The 12286-nt window shown below is 36.7% G+C and overlaps 1 long non-coding RNA gene across 2 annotated transcripts; it reads left to right on the forward strand.

The window, feature by feature from the left end:
• Positions 1-1045: 1045 nt before the first annotated feature.
• LOC127941392 (uncharacterized) lies at positions 1046-9866 on the forward strand. 2 transcript variants are annotated; one of them, XR_008149005.1, is made up of 6 exons: positions 1046-1529; positions 1936-2106; positions 2250-2375; positions 4293-4503; positions 7840-7920; positions 9199-9866. It is a non-coding gene; the product is annotated as an uncharacterized LOC127941392 (long non-coding RNA). The 2 variants fall into 2 exon arrangements; XR_008149006.1 differs by having other exon boundaries at positions 4293-4492.
• Positions 9867-12286: the final 2420 nt, after the last annotated feature.

Below are 12286 nucleotides of genomic sequence, written 5' to 3' on the forward strand. Positions count from 1 at the left end.
AGGGAAGAATTAAACGTATTCATGTTACAAATATTAGTGGTATTAGCATCCGTGCTAGCGCGAGTGCGCTGATAATTATACAGATCACAAAACAGCGGCAATATTGGCATAGTGCCAGAAATAGTTGCAGCGCGCACAAACATTCCCCATTAAACATAGAATCGTGTTATGAACTTACTTTGTCAGTAACTTTAACTTGCACTCAAGGATGCTGCACACGAGTGGAAAGTCTGCCAACGCTATGAAACTCCAGCTACAAAAAACTCCGGCTGCTGCGCTTGCGTGTCAGAGAATACCTCACGTTAGAATCGTATCTGCTTTAAACTATGTACAGCGCATTTTCCGTAACTTAACACATTAGCAGAATAAATTACAGACAATAATACAAAAACCATAAAGAATTCACAACATTTGTATTTAGTTTTCTTTTCATTGTGTAGGTTAGTTAGGTTGTAGTTTTGTGAGTTAGTATGTTCTGTTTGTTATGTTGGCCTGGACCCCTCCTGAAGTTATGTTTGCTTCCTTGTGTTTAATAAATTATATTCTGTTTCCACATTACTAAAGCTGTTGTGTGAGTCAGTAGAAGGGAAAAACTCCCATTTTTTCCACCATTTTCTTTATTGTTCCTTCCCATCCCTAGACTGGAGAGGTATGTAATAGGAGCCTCACACAGAAATGGCTTATGGACTGTAACCCAGACAGCACATGTACGTCTGGCCGACGTCGGCCCAATATCGAAACGTCGGCCTCTATACCTAAAACATCTATAAAACATCGGCCTGGCGGAGGCCGATATAATTTGGTCAGTGCTCTGTTCTCCAGCTCATCAATCGTCGGCCCTGAGTTGGTTCATGACCGCGGGCCGATGCCGCGCTTCTCTGTGTGCGCGTGCCCAGTATTCGTCTCTTTTAGCCACCCAGAGAGAGAGAAGAGGATAATCCCAGCGACATCTGTGGCTCTGAGGTAACGTTACGATTTCACTTCAACTCAATTAGACAAAAAAAATACTAACTTACTTTGTTAATTCTGTGACACTGAAAAAGTACTAGTAATACAGTCTATGGGCAGCTGAAGAGTCTGGCTCATTTTCAAATAATGTTACCGTTAACTTTTTGAGCCAACGGTCACGGTAGCGATTTTTTTTAACATTAATGTTAACGCCTTAATGCGTTTTCAGAAGTTTCTCGGAGGGAAAATGTAAAAGCGGGTTATTAAAGAGAAGTCCTGACTGCTTTTTCACCGTGTTTTTCACTCTTTTACAGGCTTTCAGAAATAATCCGGTGAAATGATATGGTGAGCTATTGTTGCTGTTGCTTCTGAACTACAAAATGATTTTTACATTTATTATTGAATGAGACTGTACATTATAAATGTAATGCTTTAACTCTAGATGTTTGTGTAAATGCTGTGTGTGCATTGAGTCCTGCGCGAGCGGGGAGCAGAGTTGCCATGGAAACGGGGCATCAACACAAAAACCGTTACTGGCAAGCAGTAATCTCCGTCTCTCGCTGCAGTTTACACTGTTTTAGGTAAGTTTAGTCGCTAAAATCACACAAATATTATATACAAATGTTTCTGACACGTTTCTTGCTTGTTATTGACATGTTTCAATTAAATTTATTTTATAGAAACGGTTTAGTTTCTTCGAAAAAGTCCGTTAGCATCTTAGCAGTTTTCAGGTAGGCTAACTATATAGATTGAGCTCTTGTTGATGAAACTCTGGGCTTTTAATCAAATCTTCGTGTGTGTATGAGATATTTTGATGGCACTTTGAATGTTTTGCTGGTGATTTGTCAGTATGTTATTGGAAAAGGCTGATTTACTGAATCGATGACGTCACTTACAGTGAGAGTGTAATCGGCTGAAATCAAGTTCACATTAGTTTCGATATTTCATGATAAACAGATATTGATACAAATTGTTCTGTGATTTCAGGAGGACAGAAAGAAACTCTACAGAACAGAAGTGAAGCTCCAAGATTTCAACATTTCTGAAGGGAGATTCTGACTTAGAAATACAGGTGACCCGAAGAAGCTCATGAAAAACATGAATATGCCTTTTTCAGAATACATTTCACCAATTTTAAGAAGTCCCTGACATCATAACGTAAGTCACACTCAACCTAAAACTAAAAATATAGATTGTGTTATTTTAAGATTATATTTTTAGTAGTAGAATATGTATTTTACATGTTATTATAATTGTTATATATTATTCTGTCTTTTATCTCCATTTCACCTCTACTCTAGCTTGTTTCCTTCTAATGAACCTGGAACTGCAGAGTAAATATTGTTGACTCTGTGTCAGATTGCTTGTTTTGTTCCTGGATTCTTCAGTGATGACGATCAGAGTCTGAGTGAACCTGCTGTCAGACAGTGAGTACCGTGGGGTTTCAGTCAGGGCCTTCAGTAAACAACTGTTAGATACCTGTACACATCTTACACATCTCTGTTACAGCTAACGCAGCCGTATGTGTAAAGGTGCGGTCACACTAGCCTTTGAACGTGCAAAATTATTTCGGACGCTGCTGCCAATATGGGCGGGAGCAAAATATAACGGTTTCCCCTTATCACAACATGGGTTAATCTGTGCTTTTACTGTGTCTTTGGCGATGGCGTCGAAAGCGTCTTATTATATTGCACTCTGTCTCTCTCTCTCTCTATAAATATACACACTAAACAATAAAAAAATATAGAACGTGTCCTCATTCAAATGTGCCATCTGTTCCTGTTTCCATTGACACTGCGAACCATGCAGCTTCTTTTTTAATTATCTTTTTTTTTATATAAAATAGGATGCTGTGCTACGGCTAAAATTAGCACTTCATTTTTTAATTTCTGTACAGAGAGGTCACGCAGTGACGTATCATTCATCTACTGGTCCCACGACTTCACGTGATGCGAATTCGCAGGTCAAAGTTCACCAAACTTGAACTTTCGAATGCAGCGAAATGCGAAAATTTTCGCATGAGCCTGGGTTTCCGGTCTGACGCATTCGCATGCGTATGAATGGAAGTCAGTGGAACGAAAAGTGCAGTGTGACCGCCCCTTAATGCACATATTATGCCCCACACAGGCTCTCAACAACAATGACGGGGCTGATCAACAACTTCAGCAGTAGGCTAGATTAGTGTGGGTTAAAGGGATAGTTCACCCCAAAATGAAAATTTGCTGTTAATTTACTTTCCCTCAGGTCTTCCAAGGTGTGGGTGACTTTTTGGTAACAATTTATAATAAAGTTCATATGTAAGTCACTTTTAAGTGAGTAGTTAATGATGAACTAATCATTTACAAAACATTCATAAGCGCCTAATAAGTGATATACTAATAATTTGTGTACTTTTTGTAAATTCATTTTAAAAGTCATTTACAAGTAATTAGATTATGATTAACTAATTATTTACAAAACACGACTGTGTTCATAGAAATAAATGATGTTAATATTTTTATCTATGTTCTGTTGATTAAGTTATAAATAATTTACAAGTGACATGAATATACATTCACTAATGATTAAGTAATATGATATGATTTACACATCTTTCATAAGCAATCTTAAAAAAAATAAAATCACGAAAAAAACAATCAAACAGATCCTTAATTTTTAATAGTTACTAGTTAATATATTATGAATCACTTATAAATCATTGAAATGTCAACATTGTACTATTATCTCAATAAACAGTATAAATCATTTACAAAGCTTTCTGAACCCCCCAATCTAAGGTGTAAACTACTCATCAGTTGTAAATGTTTTACAAACTTTGTGGTTTTCAGTTGTGTGTGCGTATGTATGTGTGTATATATATATACATACACATATATACACACACACACACACAAAATCAACCAACCTGTAACCGGAAAGTTTACATTTACAACTGATGAGTAGTTTACACTTTAGATTGTGGGTGCAGAAAGCTTTGGAAGTTATTTATAACTTAATCTACAGAACATAGATAAAAATATTAACATCACTTATTAATCATCTATGAACACATAGTCATGTTTTGTAAATGATTAGTTTACCATTAGCTAATTACTTTTATTACATGGCACTGTGGGTACTTGATTCTGATTGGTCAGTTGCGACATTCCGATGCATGTTATCCCTGGATAACAACCTGTAAAATGTAATAACACAGGCTCATCCGGGTAACAGTAGTTGGTGCTGTACTCTTGCTTTAACTATTTTTTTTTATTGGTGGAAGCTGTGCATTTGTTTAGCTAATAAATTATAAAAACTGTGTACAACAGTTGTGTACAATTGTTTAATTATGTCATCCTGGTTAGGGTTGGCCTGATTGACGATGTCATCGTCCATCGCCGATGCCTGATAGACATCACGATGCTGCGCCGGAAACAGCGTCATCAGCTCCAGTATCTCGCCCGTGCATCTGTTGTCATGCGACAGAGAAGTCACGTTCTATAGACAGTTTCTATAGACAGTTGTGAACGTGCTGACAGCTGGTTGCCCAGGCTATGGATTAAAGGTAATACTGTTGTAAGTAGTGTTCATTTTCTCCTAAATACCGATCATTTCGCTTCATTAGACCTCAATGTATCACCAGTAGCCACCGGTATTGATTTGGTCTTTTTTTTTTTCTGGACATCAACACAGCACCACAGTATTATCAACTAAAGATCAACCGATAGTGGATTTTTCCAATACTGATAGCTAGTTTGGACCACACTGGCCGATACCGATTTATAAACCAATAGTTTTTAAAATGAATACTGAACAAAATGGATACTGAATGAGAGCAGCGGTCTGCGGTCGTGCTGTGGGTTCCCGGGTTTGTGTCCATTCTCGGACCATTCCATGTATTTCAACTGTAGAAAAGGTTGTTCCAAGCCGAAACTGACTTCTTTCATATTTGTCGACCAATATACAGAAAACTACATCAGTATATCATCATAAACACAAACGTTATTGTCTTATATGAATGTAAACAGATGAGAAAGAAAACACACACGTACAGTATTTTTGTTTAAAGAGACAACAGCCTAATAAACGCGCTGTCTGTCATTAATGTTAATCAAAGAACAAAAGAAACAAAAGAAAATCATTCACTGATCTCGACTGAATATATTTAATAACTTTAATTGATTAATCTTTATTTTATTTATAAAAAGAAAACTATGCAGTGTTTTTAAACTTTTAATAACAGTTTATGTACCTGAAATTTTGTTAAGTTGTATTTAGGATATTGCTAATTGATTTGTTTGTTCATATCTTACTACTGACTGGTTACTTGTCTTTAACACTTTAATATTTGTATTAATTAATTGTTTTTGCTATGGTATTTTTTTTTTTTAAGCACAGGCAAAATTCCTCTTGCAGTGTTTTGTAAGCTGCTGATTTTTGCTCATGTTATTCAGCTGTAACAGAATGCTTTGTAAAAAGACAGAAACATGTTTGACATCTAAATGTTTGACTTAATTTTTTTATATTGGATTTTTTATCTTATTGGAATCGAAACTAGGAATCGATAAGCAGAATCGGAATTGGAATCGATAAAATTCAAACGATACCCAACCCTACACACCGAACGCATCACATTTTATTTGCTGCTATTTTAGAACAGTGCATGATTATCTAATCATGTGCAGCGTCTTTGAGAAGTCACAGTTATCACACACACCGGATGCGTCACATTCAATTCAAGCAGCGGTCTAAAACTGTTTATTTAATCACCAAACGGACATAAGTTTGCTTCAGGAATGAACTATGTGGCATATGTGTTTAAAGTTCAGTGTTAAAAAAAAAAAGAACAAACGGAAAGAAAACGCGCAATCTGTATTACAGCTTTCTATATGAAGCATACAGACTGTATTAGAGCCACAGAAAGACCAACGTTTTGCTGTAAAATGCACAATACATAATTTATAGCCTAGGGTGAAGTCATTATGTAAATTTACAATGATTTGAGATTAATATAATGTTATTTAATAGAAAACTATGTGAACGGCTGCATTTAAATTCGAGTTTGAAGTTTCCCACTCTGTGCAGCGCACAGTGTCACATGGCAAAACAAACGCAACACGGAAAAATATCTCCATGGATTTTGCAGATAACCGATAGTTCTACAAATCAACTATCGGTGCCGATTAACCCTTAGGGGACTAAGCCCTTTTTGGTCCGTTTTCTCTATTTTTACATTTCGGCTTATAAACCATATGTAATGAGGATGGACCACCATGTATTTGGTATCAATGGATTCAGAAGACCCTAAGCTACCATAAGCATGCATGCAATATGTCTATAAAGGAAGTATGAGTGAAAAATTGTACAATAAACTAGAGAATTTCAAAGACGAAAATGAGATTTTTGTCATTTATTACTGAAAATCCTACCTCACACAATAATAGTTAAAAGTTTTTGACCCAAAAATATATTTTTTCAAACTCTTTGCTTGACATAAATGTGTTATTGTTTAATCAAATGTGTAAAGAACAATTAAATAATTAACTTTTTTAAAAAACAGTCCTAGGCATGCCAGTGAGCAAAGCAAGGCCTCTCCAGGCCTTTCCAGTAATTGTTCCAGAGCTTGTTCTGCCGTAAATCTTTTACTGCTTGCCATTTTGATAAAACAATTCTGTAATAATGCTGTATCTCTCTCGAATTTATCTCTTTGTGCTCGCTAACACTCCGATCACTTTCTGCTTTCTCCACGTGATGCTGATTCTCCGATCGCTCGAATTTAGCTCTTTGTGCTCGCTAATACTCCGATCGCTCTCTGTAACACTCCGATCGCGTTCTGCTTTCTCCACCCTGATGCTGATTCTCTGAACGCCTATTGATTACATGTCTTTTACTTTAGTCCAGCCAGCTTTTACAAGGCTACAGCAGAGCTACAGAGTCCTCTGAATCGCTAGAAGACATAACCTTCCTCTGATTGGGTTAGAAAAGACTCCTCCCAGCGGCAATTTTTCCAGTGGCTGTTGCGTGTTGAATCTGCCTAGCACAATCTTTTTCATTGTCCTGTTTACGCAGTGGTATTGCGCAATAAGGGAAGTGTTTAATATACAAACTGGACAACGCTGTTTTCAGCGGAATCTGAGGAAGACGGCAAAAAAAACCGCATCTCTCTAGCATTAAAAAGTATGCCATTTTGGGCGGTACCGCCTAATCCGTCCCCAGAGGGTTAACCAGCAAAACCAATGAATCGGTCGACCTCTGTTATAACAATGTGCATGATACAATACTCATCAAATAATAAAGAACTCTTTTCATGTCCCTTGACTCAGATTAAAAAGTAATCACGGCCAACAAAATAACTTGTGCTTGGTGTTAACTGTTAGCCACTCATAGCACTCGTAGTTGCAATCTTTGAAATGGTGCATAAAAATGTTGCTGGCCTTCAGTTTAGGTGTAGGTCTTCCTTTCTCAGTTGTAGGTCTTTCTGTTATTCTCTTTTTTTCTGCAAAAGAGCACCTTAAAAAAGCATTTTAGTAGATTGGCAACCAGGTCTGTAGGCTGTATTTTCTTTTCATTTAATTTCACTTTCGTACTTTGGAAATCCCTGACTAAAGGGGCAGTCTAACGCTAGGGTAGCACTGGGCACGTCTCTAGACACAGAGGGTGTGCTGTCATTGAACGTCAAAATTTGATTGGCTGATGATTCTGTCACTAATGCTCGTAACAAATCAGATGTGACTTCTTTCATCAAAAGGGTAGCACAATCTGTAGTGCTGGCCATAGACTTTTTTTTAATGTAGGATATTCCAGGTCAACCTCAACTAATCTAATCACAAGCAATTTGTGAACATTAGACAAATGTAAATGATAACTAAATAGTCTTTAAAAGCTTTTTTCACACAATTTTGTTTTTTATAGGGCCAGCAGAGCCCTGCTCACCCTGACGGCCCACTGCTGCTGTCAGACAACATCTCAAAGATGCTATAAACTGCAGGACCAGTAAGTACAATCTTGAACATACACAACTGTATCATAAGTTTGGGAAGGTATGGTTTTTTGTGTTTTTGAAAGTCTTTTATAGCAACCACAGTTTAATTTATGAAATGAATACAATTCACTACAATTTAAAATAATAGTTTTCTATTTGAATATATTTAGAGAAGTAATTCATTCCTGTGATGGTAAAGCTGTATTTTCAGCATCATTACTCCAGTCTTCAGTGTCACATGATCTTCAGAAATCATTCTTATATTCTGATTTGCTTCTGAAGAAACATTTCTGACTATTATCAGTGTTGAAAACCGCTGTGTTCCTTCATTTTTTCAGGATTCTTTGATGAATAAAGTTTTAAAACAGTACAGTGTTTGAAACAGAAATGTCTGTTTTAACTTTTGATAATTGATAAGACAGTGATAATAATTGAAAATGTTTATTGAGCAGCAAATAAGAATGATTTCTGAAGGATCATGTGACACTGTAGACTGGAGTAATAAAAATTAGCTTAGATCATAGAAATAAATTACATTTCACAATATATTCACGTAGAAAACTGTTGTTAAATTGTAATATTTCACAATATTACAGTTTTTTACTTGCTTTTGATCAAATAAAGGCAGCCTTGTTGAGCAGAAGAGACTTTTCTCAAAGACGTAAAAAGAAAATCGTACTGACCCCAAACTTTTAACGGTAGTATAAATTACAAATATAATGTTCCACCTACTGAAATGTGTATTCCATTCTAAAGAGATGCCTGTTCCACAAATATTACATTTACAGGAATCACGTGAAACACTTCATCAATAAACTGATTTTTGAGAGCATTAGTGGCAGTGTGTCGATTTTTGTTTATTGATTGGTGAATTGGAAGTGGATGTACGTTTATTAAACCTACTTGTGATTAAATCAGATATATATATATATATATATATATATATATATAGCAAAATCAGCTCAAATTGAGGCAGCAGCATCTGTGGTGCATGGCCTGTAGTGAGGTCACTAAATTCAAACACCAAGAATTTATCAAAGTCCACTAAAGGAAGCAAAACCTATTGGTATTTTACTTTGAAAATAGCCTTCCAAATAATATTTGGGGCTCGGACACACTTTTTTGTTGTTGTTTAAATTAAATTAAAATACATAGTTTAGTATTCACACAACACAATAACCATGCACTCCAGTTATATGTGATTAAATAAATAATATTTTGTCTGAAATAATATGAACAGCAGCAGCTATGCTAAACTTTCTCCTTTTTATTTCCTGTTTCTATCTCAGGATGGCCATCCCAAGGTTTCTAGAGGTTACAGCAGCTCCAGACTGAATCCAAACTTACTTGTGAAGACTTCAGATGACACCAACGCTCACAAAGACTACAGACGACAACTTTGCATGAACACACAAAACATTGGACACACAAAACAATTAGTATTGTTTGTCTGGTTTTATTTTGTGTTTATGTAACTCTTTTTAAAAAGTTCTTGGCATAAAATTTGCATGCGATGCTGACAGCACTGAACACATGACTTTTTATTATGAACTAGATGGTCTTCCCAGTGAGTCTCAGTCATCTCTGGCTTTTTAAACTGTAACCTTGAAACATGCATTTCCTGTAAACCTACTTTGAAATAAGTATTGTCAAAAGGTGCTATACTCATCCAACATTTAACCATGCAAGGACTGTAGTAATGGTTATTTTTGTTTTTACTATGGGTTTACTGCAAAAGCTGTAGTAAAATCATGGTGATTGTAGTAAAACTATGGCTGATTTTGTTTTTTCTATGGTTTTACTGCAAATGCTGTAGTAAAATCATGGTTAATGTTCAAAAGACTACAAATAATCCCGAATTATCCACTTTTGATCAAAGCATCTGGTAAATGTTATTGTATTTGTACATGTAATATGAAATAAATGAAAATATTAATAAAGTTGCGTCTGTTCTTGAGAGTGGTGTGTATTGTTTTATTATAAACCAGCGGCGGTAGCCGCGGGTGATCCGTAACGATGAGCAAAACGCCGGTGAACCGCGTCCACGCAGAGCGGCCGGGATGTATCGTCCCAGCATCGGCCGGAGAGCATTTCCGATCAGAGGCCGACGTCGCCGAGACATCTTGCCTATTAGCAAACGCTCCCTGAGCGATATCGTCCCGATGGAATTTTGTAGGTCGGCTCGACATCGGCACAACGTATGTGTGCTGTCTGGGAATGTTATATTCTTCACTGAAACATGGCTCTGCAACAATGTACCAAACAGCGTGGTGCATATGAATGGACGCTCTTTCTTCAGGGCTGAAAGAGTAGCAGCAAACTGCAGGGCTCTCAAGTCTCACGCATTGGGCGTGAGACTCACGCATTTCAACCCGTTCACACGCTCACACGCCACACCTTGTATTTCTCACGCAGAGACATTACGAGGACAACGCCCACCAAGTTGCGGCGCTATTTTTTTAAACAGTGAAACAGGTAACGTAGAGGAATCAAGTGAGTTCCCCGAAGGCCCTGACACGCACCTGCTAATCGAATAAAAAAAATATAGCTACCGATCAGCCAATCAGAAAATAGCATTGCTGTATCCGGGTAAGATTTTTACAGGCTCGTGTGCAACACAGATCCAGACGCTCGCTGAAGTAGGTAACGTTACGGTTACAGACTTGTCAAGACAATGACACAGATTTTCACTATATGTTTTTTTTTATCAATATATTAATTTAACATTTTTAAAAAACAGTCTAAGATATGTTTTGGTCTGATGGTTATTATGACCCCGACACGCACGCAATTTTGGCCATTATACGTGGTCGGCCGTAGCTTTTGTGCCTATTATTAGCCCACTATTATTTTTTTATTGCCAAAGTTACACGTTGAAGAGGATGCGGGGCTACTCTGACAGTTTTATATAAGAGACTTCTATAATAGGCCTATCCATAATACTTGTATGGCAGTATCCATAATAGTTTAAAAAAAAAAAAAATTTCTTTCCTTTTATTTTTACTGCACCTCATCCTGGTCCCCATTTTCAAAACGTTTTGCCTAGGCTATTTCATTATATTTTATCCAATGTATAATATTGATTATTGCATTCGTCTATTTCAAAGATGTCAGGGAAGAGGCAAAGGAGCAATCTTTCATGCTTTGTTCTAAAAGATCTGGGCCCGTATTCATAAAGAATCTTAATGCAAAAAGTAGTTCCTAGTGACAAAATTCTAAGAAAATTCTTAGAAATGTGGGTGTTTACTTTTAAAATTAAAGAAAAAAATCCTAGTAAAGAAAAAAGTAATTCAGAAAGCATCTTATCCCTTAAAAGAGGTCTTAAGGTAAAATTTGTTATGAGCACAGACGAGGACTTTTAAGAGGCTTAAGAGTTTCTTTAGCAGAGGAGAAAATGGCAGAAAGATGAAGAGGCAGAAGAAATGTGTTGCAGACAATGGATGACAATGAGTTAATAAGACGGTATAGATTATATAATAATTTAATATAATATAATTTAATATATAAATTAAAGTAATCACTACATTACAATATTTGGCAACTGGGAACATGCAACAATGCAATAGTGATGATTTGGGTCTGTCACAACCTTCTGTAAGCAGAGTGATCACACAAACAATTACAGCACTTTCAGAACATCTTATTGTGTCGCAGTTCATTTCGTTTCCACTGGACATTCCCACCTTGCAAGCTCAAAAAACTGCATTTATGAATATAGCAGGCTTAGGTGCGCACAAGCAGGGGGAATGAACCGTTAATAGTTTGTCCCATGTCTGCTTCTTGTCCCTTGCTGTGTCTGAATTTTCCTTTAAGAATGGCCTTGTGTTCATCCATTAACTGGGCTAACAGTAAACACTGTTCCTCTGTCCAGTTTGGCTTTCTCGCTCTTCTTGGCTTTGATTCCATGTTTGATACATTAAAACCAACACTCAAACCGCCACTTAAATAGGACAGCAATCACTGTAACTGGAAAGAGTGGAACAATTTTTATCATTCTAAGCCAATCAAATACCTTATAGGAAATTAAAAGCATGGTAAATAAAAAAATAGAATTCATATACACACATATAATGTGTGTGTGTGTGTGTGTGTGTGTGTGTGTGTGTGAGAGAGAGAGAGAGAGAGAGAGAACGGTCAAATAGGAAAAATTACGCATGTAAATTTAAAGTGAGGATTAGAATAGACCCTATACTTAAAATCACTCTTTTTTTTCCTTCTTGGACAACCAGCCAATCAGAGTCTTCAAAAGATTGTGTCATACATAGCAACCGGTTCAACCCCGCCTCCTCACTAAGATAAACGTTTTTGTCTTTTCCTTACTCAGAGTTGCTCTCAGATCGGTCCCGAATCGCTTTTAAGCTAAGACTCCTACGTAAA

This window comes from Carassius gibelio, chromosome A21, assembly GCF_023724105.1.
Source record: "Carassius gibelio isolate Cgi1373 ecotype wild population from Czech Republic chromosome A21, carGib1.2-hapl.c, whole genome shotgun sequence".
NCBI classification, from domain to species: Eukaryota; Metazoa; Chordata; class Actinopteri; order Cypriniformes; family Cyprinidae; genus Carassius; species Carassius gibelio.